The sequence below is a fragment of the Triturus cristatus genome, chromosome 2_1 (genome assembly GCF_964204655.1).
Source record: "Triturus cristatus chromosome 2_1, aTriCri1.1, whole genome shotgun sequence".
Classification (NCBI taxonomy): domain Eukaryota; kingdom Metazoa; phylum Chordata; class Amphibia; order Caudata; family Salamandridae; genus Triturus; species Triturus cristatus.
The window spans coordinates 161,621,644-161,635,301 of record NC_140581.1 but is presented as its reverse complement, the minus strand read 5'-3'; positions in this window follow the sequence as shown (position 1 = coordinate 161,635,301).

The following is a 13,658-nucleotide window of genomic DNA, read 5'->3' as shown; positions in this document are numbered from 1 at the left end:
GAGCATTCATGTATTTTATAACCTGCATTCATACCTGATATTTTGATAAATGTCATTTTGATCCTTGTAAAGACAGGATAGCGAGTATAATTTTCAGGATCTGCCTGTTATATACAGTGGTGTTGTTTGACATGTGCAACATAAAAGTATTTACTTTAGTGCACTAACTGTGAGGATTATGACAATTGTTTAGTTGGCAAAGTAATGCATGATTTATATGATTGTGGTCTTTGTGTTATATACAATTTATGAGATACTTTTTATTTAATCCTTTATGGAGTCTCTTTTGTGGTGTATTTATTGTGTCACAAACGTATAACACATTGCCTCTGGGATAAGCCTGACTGCTCTGCCAAGCTACCAGGGGGGTGACTAGAATTGTGTTTTCTGCCTGGATTAGGTGCATACCCTAGCCAACCAGAAACCCCATTTCTTACACTGTTATACACTTGTCATTTATATCAGTGTGTGAGTATGAGATAATCTTACTGTGCTGTTGCTTCCTGTGCTGTTTGTGGGTCAGATCTCACCAAAAGGCCACAAATTGGTCTTATAGCTCGGGAAGTGTTGTTTCCAAAATAGATTACTTTGATCTTGCCTGGGAAACATGACCTTTTGATTTGTTTTCTGTGTGTGGTCTTTTAGTTTGATTGAAAAAGAAATACCAAAAGCAATCTTAAATGTATGTACCTACCAGTATGCTTTAGAGGTATAATGCTTAACAGTATGGTAATGCAGGGAAATGTGAGCTTATCAGTGTTATCTGTTTACACTGAAAATAGCTTTTTATCTTTTGATCGGGTTTTAAACTGACAAATGCAAGACTTATCCATAAGCATGAAAACTAAAACTAGATAAATTATATAAGGATTTGAGTTTAATATCAATGACTTCATCCATATCTCAGATCCAAGATAATAATCTACTTATATTTGTAAGGTCTGCAGCACAGATATCGTCTCTCTAAGCAGATTTAGGCCAACTTTATGCTCAATAGCTGTATTGCAAAGGCACAGGATTGTGGAACAGCGCACACAGACCTGGCTTAGACAGCAGGACTTAGGCCCTCATTATGAGTGGCCCAGTAAAATGGGCAGGATTTTCTTCACCCCCAGTTTTACCAATATCGGGTGTACCAGTAACTCCTGGGCTGTGGAAAATACATTCCTTTACGAGTTAGACCCTGTGGGTTCATGAAGAAATGAGGAACTACTGGGGGAATCAGTAATTATGGGTCTGATTCATCATGATAATCCTTCATTTTGGGCCAGACCTTGCCCTAGAGATTTTGGCTGCTTTTAGCAGTTGAAATTTCAGAGTGAAAGTTAAGAGAGCTGCGGAGTTCCCACTGATTGGGACAACTGTTGTTACCGGCCCCATCGGAAATAGGCAGCCTCTCATAATGAGGACCGGAGTCCTCCATAGAACTCAAAACTTCACATACCTCAAAGTAATTGAAGGATCACACTATGCAGAGGAAACTTATAACAATGTGACGCAGTGTTTTGTTGAAGTCAAAGTGAAGCACTCATCCAAACAAGTGGGCAGTCCAACAAACAGTCAATCACGTTTTGATTTTGTATGCAGCTTTGCTGCCTTAGCAATTGCTGCTTCCACACAGTAACCTATCAAAGGTTAAGTAATGACTTGAAATTAACAAATCAAAACTTAGTACTCTGTATCTTGGAAACTGAAAACCAGTATCTGAAGCTGTCTGAATCTTAAAAGGAACTAGTGAGTATCCCTTACTCACATTTGGCATAATTAGTTCAAATATGTTGTTAGAAGGTGGTTCTGACACCATGGGCCGCTTTTGAGCACCTAATTGTTGAGCTTTTACTGTGGGGGAGCCTCATAAGTTGGGACTCACCCCTAGTGAACTCACGATGTAAGAGACTGCATGGGGATTTTACTGGTGTCCCCCTGGCTTGACCAGGCCACTGCGAAGCAGCTGCAGTAAGGGACACCGAGCTGGTTACTAGGCCTGGGCGGTAAATTTCGTTCCGCTCGCTTCAGATATTTTGACATTTTCGCGTTCCGCGGAGAGCGCAAAAATGTAAAAACGTTCGCAATCTGCCGCGAAACGGAAGTATTTTTCTTGTTCGCGCTTGAAAAATGGGTTCTCGCGTGTGCAGTCGCGACTTACCGGGTCCCTGCGTTCGCCGACGAGTTTTCATATCCATTCGCGTGCACCACGAGATGTTGGATTGTTGGTAGCTGGTCGTGCTATCCCACAAGAGTTTGCGATCGCGAACACGTCATTCGACCCGGAACAGGAATAAGCATCGCGAGCAAGATGGCCGCGCCCATTAGCGACTGCATGGGCAAGTTGGAGATATATTTCCCCGCGAGCACGCAAAACACATCGCGAACGGGCGGGAAAAGCAATCTCCGCATCTTCGCGAAAGTTCCGCGTGCTCTCGGAGATTTTACGCAGTTTCGCGATAATTCCGCCCACCCCTACTGGTTACATGCAGACACATGTGTACCTGCGTGTGCACACGTGTAGGGGCTGCGCAGGGGAGATTCCTAGTGTGCGCGGTCCAGGAGCTGCTACGGAGGGAATGGTGTGGCAGGACCTATGCAGAATTGGGTGGTGACATGGAATAGGCTTTATACACTGGGAAGGAACATGCCAGGGAAAGTCAGTGTGTTTTACTGTTTTTCACTTCATTATTCCCCTATGGGGATGTGGAGCCCATGGGCTAGAGTAACTTTCAAAGGCCTACAGATTCCAGAAACGCACTAAAGTCCACTGTAACGGAGGTGAAAAGGAGTATTCTGCAGAGTCCAAAGTCATATTTGTACTGCCTTTGGGTCATCCAGAAATGTCACATTTCTCTGAGTCAGTCATAACCAGGGCCTGGCTGAGGGTGGACCTCAGCTGGATGGATTGATAACCTCTCTTCCACAAGCTAAGGACTCCTCTCCACGAAGAGCAGATGGGTGGGGCTACAGGCTCATCCATCAGCAGCTATCACTGGGTAGCAGGCACCAGGCTGCACCAAGGAGGGAAGGCAGCGAGAGGGGAAGCTTTTTCAAAGACCATGTGGCCAGAGACCATGTACAACGCCATTTTGAACAAACCCAGAGGCTGGGCAGGAAGAAGGGAGCAGGGGCAGTGAAGTAATGTGTCATTGTTTGATAGGACAAACAGAGACTTCCTGCCAGCCCCCTACTCAACATTTAAAAAGTGCTTGCACAGGAAGAGAAGATCTCTCTGGGGTGTGGTCTGCTGAGGCGGAAGGTGCTGGAGCCTGGCAATGGGCAGTTGGAAGGAGGAACCCCCTGACTGCCCCCCAGGGCCCTAACAGCGCTAGAAGAAGAGCCCAGGACTGGTGCGCAGAAGCAGGGGCCTCTGTGCAGGGAGAAGAGAGGCCAAGGAGGAGAGCCAGGCGAAAGGCTGGCGCAGGGAGCCAGTGAAGACCGCTCCCTGCAGAATGCACCCTCTAGGAGACTCGGAGGGTGAAGGACCAGGAGCAAGAAGATGCAAAAATGGGGCAGATCGGACCCCCAGGGGCTGAGATAAAGCCCCCGGAAGGTAGGTGACCGTTGACCCCTAAGAAGACCGACAACGAAGCATGTGGGGCTTCGCCGCCGGTCTCAGAGATGCCCCCGGGTTGGGTCAGGTCCCCGGGGGCTGCCCCAGAAGATGGGAGAGCCGCTAATAAAATATGCATGAAAAGGAGCTGAAGCACCCCATAATGCCTTGCCAGGCATAGGGAAAACATCATTTTGGTGCTTGTGATGGCCCCAGGAGAACGGGTTCACTGCCAAATCTGTGCAAAGGTGCTGGAGGAGCTGCTGAAGAAGCGCAGCCTCCCCCCTGCACGAGGAGAAGTCCCACCCTAAGTCTCATGGGGACTTGAGAAGAATAACCCCTCAAGGGCTCAGCCAGCATTTAACACCTTCTAGGCTGGAACTTTTGTTCTATAGCTGAGGATGTATTGAGAAGTGCATCATGTAGTGAAGGGCTGAGTTGGAGATGTCTGGAGAAGGGCATTCCCTGGAGGTGAAGAGGGATAATTGCACCAGAAATGCATTTACTAATGGTTATTCCTTTTAGTGGGACTCAAGGTCACATGTGTAATGTGAAGTACTGGTGTAAGGTGATGTCATAAGCAAAGTGGGGGTATGTGGCCAGACATTCCTGCTAGGGTGTCTGGCTATATATGCGTAATCCTGTGATTTAATCTGTGATGCCTTTAGGGGTTGTACTTGCAATGCATTCTAATGATCCACAAATGTGCTGAGTACTGTCATTCTAAAGTGTGCTTAAACATGTATTCTTGCTGCTGCACTTAGGTGAAGACCCCAGACTGCTAGCCCTTAAGATATAGAGGTGCATACTTTATGGTCAGTAGGAAATACTCAGTTAGGGTTATTTGTCACCAAGGCAGGTGTACCCATTTTTAATGCTTGTTGAGGTAATGGGGTGGGTCACCACTGGGATGGTGCCAGTGCACAGGGCACATGCCCCAGGTTATGTTCAACTAATTGCATTGGGGGCAAGATGATGTGCATACATGGGAGTGGTGGTACTAGACCCCACCCCCCCCTGCGGGAGGGGTGGAGATGTTAAGCAATGTCACAAAGTAATTTCAACAGCTTATGTATGTTTGTAAATTGGTGCATAGTATTGAGTAGTGTGTGTGTGTAATAAATGTACTCTTACTTTTATAAAGCAAAGTACAGACTGGACAATCAATTATTGAGTGTAATTCCTGCGCCCCTCCAAATGGCGATTACTAGCCCACACCACCTCCCTTGAGTAAGCCTCAGACTGCTCTGCAACGCTACCCTCTGAGAGTCAGGTACTACAATTGGGTGTTTGGTTCCCAGTGAAGGACAAATGTAGTCATGTTATTTGTGCAGGCCTCACAGATGCTGCCTCATTTTCCAACATATGTAATATGTGCTGGTCATCTCATACTTTCCGAAATAATGTAATCACCTTTGCTCTACAAATAACAAATATCTCTAAGTCACGTTTCTGAGTGACTTAGACACTCTAATGTGTCTAACCAGATCTTCCTTATTACAGTCAGGAAAAGGTTGACTACTTTTCTAATCCCGTCTATATATACATCACTGTGAGAAATTGGGTTGTTGGTTGACTGAGGTGTGAGCCATGGTCAAGCAACAACCTCAATCCCTGACAGGTTGAACCACCAAAAGTCACTAAATTAACTTGTGCTCAACCCTGGGTCGCTTGGTGCAAAAAGCAGTCAGACTTAACTTACAGGCAATGTGTAAAGTATTTATGAAGCACACAAACAGTAATAATGTGTGAATGTAACATAAGAAAAATTCCACACCAATTTAGAACAGAGTATCTTCTAATAAAATATTTGACACAAAACCGAGAAAAATTCAATCAATAGATCCGGAGTTAGGAATTTTTAAAGTTTTTAGTAAAATTCGAGACGCCCCACCTCGCCACGGTGCCAACGAGCCAGGAATCAGAGCTTTGTAGTGCTGCGAGTTTCACCGCAACCTTTGGAGACCGCGGCCTCGCACCCCCGCAGCCCGCACCCTGCAGCCATGGGCAGCCTCGCACCATGCTGGAGAGGACGCCGCCACTGGTACTGCACTTTCCAGGGGTCAGGGCCAGGCGGGGTGTGCCTCGGTAGCTGCTCGTTTCTTCCGACTCCTCCCCTCACAGAGGTAGCCGCAGGACTGGAGCTGCCTGAGTCTTGAGCTTTGTGCTGTTCCTGCCCCTGATGCGGACCAGTGCGCAGGCTTGCAGATGGCCTGCAGCCAGCCCAATGAGAACTAGGAAAACCGGACCCATCCTGGTAATCAGAGAGTGAAGAGGTGATAAGAGGCTCCGTGACTCAGTGACTCTGTGACTGTTGATGCATCGCAGGCAGTCTCAGCGAGGAGTGACCGCCCCTGGGGAGGCCCGCAGGTAACGGGAGCTTCCCTGAGAGATGATAGCTCGGTGCACCCCGCACCCCGCAAGCTTTAGAAGCTGGTCACTGGGCTGCTGTGGTCCCCTGGTGCATGGTCCCCTACCCCACACCGGGGGCGCAGCACCTGCAGGAGGAGAAGGCAGGGAAATTTACCAGGTGGCAAAGGGGGGTCCAACACAGCCACAGCTGCCCCAAAACTACCCAGCCTCCAGACCCCTCTCCCTGTCACCCCCACCTCATTTCCCCCCTGGGCCCACCTGCCCCACATACCATCTGGGGACATCCTCTCTAGTCCATCTACATCCCCAGTGCATCCCTAGCCCAGCCCTGGCCACAGTGGCCCCAGTAGTCGGGGGAGCCCCGGGAGTGCAAGCAGAGCCAGGAAAGGCGCAGTCACTGCCTAAGCAGCCAGGCGTGCCCCATCCAGCCAAGGGCTCCCTATTCATCAGGGATCAGCTGGAGCAAGGTGGAGAGCCAGCTGGGAGGTGACAAAAGGGTGTGGGTCCAGCAAACCTGTGAGACTCTTCAGGCAAGCCTAGTAAAACTAACAAAACAGCACCCACTGCATCTAGACAAGCTGGACCTGGAATGAGCGCAAGGCAACCAAGGCAACCAAGTCAAATGACACCAAACACTTCCCGAAATAACCCAGAGAGCAGAGCAGCTTGGAGAAAAGCGATCGCCACCGTCAAACCTTGAATACACCTGCAAGCTGGTCTATAAAGACCACCTACACCTTGAATACACCTGGAAGCTGGTCTACAAGCTACTTTTCAAACTGGAGGACAGGCCTCAACTGGGAAAAATCAAACGAGCTAGCAGGACACAGGCCCGCAAAATGACAAAAAAAATAGGTTAGGGCCCAAAATAGCCTCCTGCAAAAGCAACAGCAGGAGAACGCTAGCTACGAAGAACTTGGAGACTCAAGCCTGTTATGAGTCCACCCCTACAACACATTCAAATGCCAATGATATGACAATCCGCAAGTACTTCACTCCAATATCGGCCACGCGGAGTACACTGGCAAAAGGAGAGCTATGTAGCAAGGCCACTCCAATTGAACAACACTTTCCTACAAACCAACAAAATCAAACGAAGCGGCAGGCAGAGCAGGGTCAGAGTCAGCCACTGCATTCGCAAATCTACGAAAAGAAGGCAAATGAGAGCTTTTTCTGCCCCTTGAACAGCAAAGCAGATCGTCATCTGACTCAAAAACCCCCGCAGGGGAAGACGGGGCATGGAAAACCTGATGTCCTAGAAACATCATCAGCATTGGACCCCCGAAAAGAGAGACAGTGACCTTCACTACGATCTCTCCTTCCCACCAAGTTTGGCAGCAAGGAAGTCTTACACCTTCAATAAAAGCCTCAATCAAAGTCCACCCTGTTTTGGTCTGGGAGACATCTCGCTCTCTGGGGGTCAGACTTCCCATCACTTACTGGGCGCAACAAAACTCACAACCCATTCTGGGTGCCCGCAGCAAGATTCTCTTTTATTTTCAATAAATTCCACATTGTCGACTGGAATCAACGCCCTTACATGTCAAACGCAAAAACTGGAAATCCAAAAGGGCACAATGCAGGCAATAGCAACGGCCATAACAAACATAGCAGCTAAAATGGATAAACTAGAGGGGAGCTTGGAAATGCTGAAGAAGCAGCACTCTGCCAGATGTTCCTGCTTTCCAATTGTTGGGAAGCTCAGCTATGTGCCAGAAGTTTTTACATCACTAGTCGCAGAACTTAAACAAAGAAGAATAATGATCACATACAACCAGGACCACTGCACAGAGCAAAGGGACCCAACTAAAGCAAAAAACAAGGCGCTTAGTGAGACAGCTGGAGCAGAAATGTTCACAAGTCTGCCACCGCTGACTACAACGAGGAGCCTAGAAAACGCTTCTACGAATAAATGCGCTGTCGCTGGGCCCTCCACCAACTCAAACAGCTAAGTTAACAACCGGACTGCAGCCCCAGACACTCCTCCAACATCTTCCCAGCTGGCAGTAGCAATGAGCGCAAAAACCCAAAATGACTAGCCAACAATGGGCACAACAGGGCCCTCGAGCCAAGGTCCAACCTGAGCCCCACAGAGAACAGCAAACTGCTTTCTAGAAGGGTGAAAAAACGTCTTGAGAAACCAACAAAAAACATCAAACTTCGGCTTGGCGCAAAAGACATACAATTGCGCCTAGCAGTATCAGACGGCGACCTAGACAGCGAAATGGACCCAAAGACAGACCAACAACTGAAATCGCTTAGGCCACAGAAACTTTATCCAATATTTCAAAAGGAAAAGTCCTTTGTCAGCGAAGGGAAGGCCAAGCTAACAACAGCAATGGCAGCACTTCCACTCATAAACTCGACCTGCGGTCCGGGCTGGGCAGACAAATGGCGAAAGCAAACCATACAGGAGACCGCCCTCCCCCCACAAACAGACAGCAAAGCACGAAAGCAAGACAGTCAGGAGCAAGTCAAGCCCCCATCCAAAATGGATAACACAAGATCGCTTCCCAACCCGCCAAACAGAAAGGCGGCATGTAAAAACGCAGTATCCCAAACAGACAACAGAGCAAACATAACAAATAGCCTTTGCCTAGAATTAAATCCAGGAATCATAAGGCCAAGTGAACCCGCTCAAAGGGAATCGGAAAAAATCCATCATAGTGCTCACACCTGAATATACATCCTGAGGAGGCTAGGACATAATAAATAGGGCCAATATTTTACAGATCGTTTTTACATTCCAGAGCTGTCTCACCTTACAACTGAAGACCTAACCCGAGTTCAATTCAAGGTCCTGAACACCAGCACAACAAGAGAATCGACAATAACATCATGGAAAACCAGCACAACAGCTCCAAAGATTATGACAGAAAAGCCTCAATTCGTAAAATGGGGGATTAACGTACATGAACCAAAAGAGGAAAAATACCCACACATGCTAACAGGTACGTACAGCAGCAGGCAAGTACAGCCACAGCGAAAGTCCATTCTAAGAGTCACCTCTGAAGCCTTCCATCCTATATCATTCTAAGACTTGATAATACAGTTCTCATCTACTTCAACAGCCACTGTGCGTAAATTCACAGAAAGTGGAAAAGTCACGACGTATACAAATGACCAGGACGGAGCAGTAATAACCCCGTCACAGCAGCAACCAAACTGCTCCTAGCTCAAAAAGACTCGATGGGCCTGCAAGTGGACCAAATAACACTATCAAAATAATCTCATGGAACGTGTTTGGGCTGAAAACCACGCTACAGAGCAGGGATGCCCTTGAATTCTTACAGAAGAGGGACATGCTGTGTCTCCAGGAAAACTGGTCACTCACCCCCCCCGGTCATACCAGGATTCGAGGAATTCCAGCATCCGTCAAAAATATACAATGTATTTGGAAGACCATCAGAGGGCCTAACCATATACATAAACTTGGGTATCTCCATAACATCGGTTAAATCGCCATTAAGCACGGACATGGTCCAAGCACTATACTTGCAAGGCCTGAAACTGAATGGATCCCCCATAAAGATCCTACTCTTGAACATCTACTTAAATTGCAAAGACAGCCCAAGACATGGCAAGATGAGAGAACTGGTCAACTCACTGGGGGCTCCGCTCTGCAATTATTAAAACTGCGGGATAACAATGGCCGGCGACTACAACACTCATAATCTGGGAGTGGAAACAGATGCCTCTTGCACCAGGGACCGCTCAATAGATTTAAAACACCCACAGTCTAAGGTCTGGACAAGAGGCACAACTATTAAATCACAACATGCCCAGAGACCTCCAGAGAAAACCCAAACCGACCATAGACTATATTTTTTTGAGCCATTGCCTCCACGAACAAGTGGTGGACTTTCAAAAGCCAGTACAATTAATTAGTGACCACCTTCCACTGTTTACCATTATATCACTACAAAAGGTTACTTTTAGGTACACAACACTTCTGGGTGCACCCAATGGGGAGGAAACCAACACACTCCTAAGCCGACTGAAATGGAAAAAAATCAACAAATCCGGCCTGTCCGCTTGAAAAAACAATTGGCCTGCACTCAACAGTGACTATGCTGAAGGTAATGTATCAGGGAAATGGTCAAAACTGGTTCCAGAATTGCACCGCCTATTGCTAGGCACAAAATTAAAGATTCAGCCCAAACCTAAAGCAAGGGTGTGCTGCCTACCCAATCCACGCTGCAAAATAAACCATGTAAGTAAAATGGCACTGAGGCTAGCCAATCGCAAGTACAAGCAAGCAAGGGACGAAACCACTCGCCAAATATGGCTGACAACCAGGGACACGCACCGGAGAAATATTTGGAATTTCAAAAGGCAACAAAAAGACTCCCAATGGTTATACATCCATAGTCTTCTAACTCCAAGTAGACAAGCAGATTTCTGGTTATACATCAATAGGTTGTCATGGTCACGATTGGCGAAACGGAGTTCAAGGGCTCACATGGGTAAACCACTTGAAAACACTCTACTGTGACCCCTCTCATAACCTCCCTTCCGACCATCAACGATCAGCTATGAGCATTAGTTCTCACAATGCCACTGACACTAAAAAGCGGATAAATCAAATAAACACGGATGAAGCAAGTGAATTTCCTTGCGTGTACAATTGCGTGTTAAAAATGCTAAATAAGATGAGAAGCAACCGAACCCTGGGCCCAACGACCTCCCTGGACAACTGTTCAAAGAGGACAACGTATTCTTGGCAACAATCCTCACCCCATTATACAAGTACCTCATGACCAACTCAAGCCTGGAAAGGATCTCTGCTTCATCCAGTATATAAAAAAGACGAAACTGGAGATCAAACTAACTACAGGATGATAGCCCTCCTGGACATTGAGGCAAAGGCTTATGCCAGCTTGTTTCTACAAGATCTACAAAGCTGGGCTAAAGAGAATGGAATACCACCAGTCTATCAATCCGACTTTAAGACAGGAGCATCAACATTGGACAACATTCTAGCCCTAGCCTATCTGGTAGATCAGTCCATTCGGGAAAACCAGCGCCTTCTCTTTGCCTGGTTCGTTGACTACTCGGCGGTGTTTGATTGTGTCAACAGAAATCTACTTTGGCAAAAACTACAAAATTGGGGGATTCCAAACAGGCTGCTGAACGCCATTACAGCTCTCTATACCAGAACCTGGGTGCGAGTCAAACTCACCGGGAACAGAGCCACAAAGAAGATATACACAGACCGAGGGCTGAAACAAGGCTGCGTATTGGCTCCGCTACCTTTTAATTTATACACTGCCGACCATGGCAACACAATATCAAAAGCCAAACTGTTAGCACCCAAAATTGGATCAACCAGACTATTTCTAATGCAATACGCAGATGACATGGTCTTAATAGACCACACAAAAATGGGCCTGCAAAGAACATTGGATGCACTTAGCATTTACAATGAAGAAAATGAACTGACAGCAAATGCCAGCAAAACAAAGGTAGTCATCTTTGGAAAGTACCCCAACAAACTTAAATACCTATGGGAAATGGGCAACCTGAAAATATTAACAACAACTAAGTATAACTACCTGGGGGCATGGATCATGAGCAATGAAGCCGGCAGCTCACATTGCATCTATAGAAGCGAAAGCCAATGCGGTGACGTACGCCCTTTGCAAACTTAATTCAAAACCATGCAGTGCGTCAACTGAGCCTATTCGAAAGGTCATAAGAGCCAAGCTAATCTCTTCAATCTCCTACGGGCAACTAGTATTCCCCAGTGCCCTAACTAACATCATGGAGTCTGCCAACTGTCGCACCTGCAAACAGATTTTCCAGTTACCGGCCATGCCAGAAATACGCTAGTTAGACTTGAATTTGGATTAAGCAAACAATCTTATGAATATCGGGTTGCGGTTATTCGTTAATATCGAGGAACATGCGCCGCCCCCCAGACACAATGAAAGCTACCCTGATTTTTTTTTTATGAAAGGGAAAAAATCCATGGGCAGATCCCTTATCAACGGCCCTGATGGAGTTGCACCTTGAACTATCAGACTGGGGCTACTTTATTGATGAACCGGGCACGCTTAAAACAATTCTAAGGAAACAACTAAGAACACTATCAGAGCAGGATGACATAGCGACTATAAAGTCCTCCAGCCGCAATTTTAAGACACTAGTTAGTTCTTATAAGGTCATACTGAGGCATCCTTACCTTGATTCACCGCTGAATAAACCAATATTAAAGAAAATCCTTTTGGTTAGACTCATGGTCATGCCAATAAAAGACATTAATATTTGCTGGAAATCACTAGAGGTGGTCACCTCTTGTAGACTCTGCCATCAGTTTGAGGAGTCCCTGGCCCATCTTCTCTGCATTTGCCCTGAACTGAGCCTCATGCGACGCACTTTATTAAATCCCTTGTTTTTAAAATATGGCATCCGTGCTTGCATGGACGCAATGAAGCTTCTTTTTAATTTAGAGATCCCCATGGAACTGGCCAGATTTATCTACATTTGCACTAAAACTCACAGAGCTTTTAAGTAAAGATCGTGCCTTGGCTTAACATAAGACTCCAAGTCCTAAGCCGTGAGCATATATCAGTATCCATGTGCATCCTATTTTTATTTTTGATATGGTTCTGAAACTTATGAAATATATTGAAATGATATTGTTTTTATTAACTTTCGATATGACTTTGAAATGTATGAAATTAATTGAAAGGATATTGTTTTTATTAACGGTCGAAGAAGGATCTTGGAAGTACACGTTACGCATGGTCTTTTGTTACAATTTTTATTAATTGAAACAATAAAATCATATTCTATTCTAGTAAAAGCAAATGCGTAAAAGATCGAATCGCCAACCGCAGACATCTAGTCATGCGAGACCGGGTCAAAGTCGAAAAATATGGCCAACCACAATGGTGTGCGGGGCGAATAGAAGAAGTGAAGTAGGACCAATCAGTGCTTACCTTAAGACTTAGAAGACACTTTGAGGAAAACATTCTGAGAAGGGAAGAGGCTTCAGGCGGTGTCCGAGGAGGCGGTGTCCGAGAAGGGTGCATCATCATCGGAGAACCTTCGGGGTCAAAGCCACAGTGAAGATTTCTACGTTGGGAGAGGTCAGAAGTGGCTGTGCGGCCAGTTATGGTATGCTCGTGGCACGTAGCAGCTAGTGACCGCTTGCTGCTCCGCCCCTCCTTTAGGCTTCTCCCGATGGTCCGATAGACGGCAGGTGATGTCGGCGTCGGCAGTACGCCACGCGTGAACGCTTCTCGAGGTGCGGCTGATGTGTGGCAGAGGTAGTGGGGAGCCAGAACAGTTCATTCTTCTAGTGGGGAGCCAGGACCGTTCATTCTTCTAACGGGGAGCCAGGACCGTTCATTTCTCCAGGCTCCCTGTGTATGAAGAAATCAGAGTGAATAACCGAGGGACAAAAAACGGCTCTCCATGTGTCCCGAGGCTTGGTTGATGGGCGGAGTCCAGTGCTGATTGCGGGGCATCTGGATCCCTGTTTCCTGCTTGCCGGCTCATTGTGCCTGGAGGTACAATTAAACAAGCATTGGCATAGCCAATATGTCTCGCCTTTGGGACCTTCTAAGTGTTTAGCCATGCAACAGTTGCATAACTAAATACTTATAAGGTCCCAAAAGCGAGACCTATTGGCTATGCCAATGCTTGTTTGACATTTGGGACAGCTTCTGTTTAAGCCTTCGTATCTTGTTGACCACAAATGAAACCTAGACCAAATTGGGATCCTTTTACCCCACGT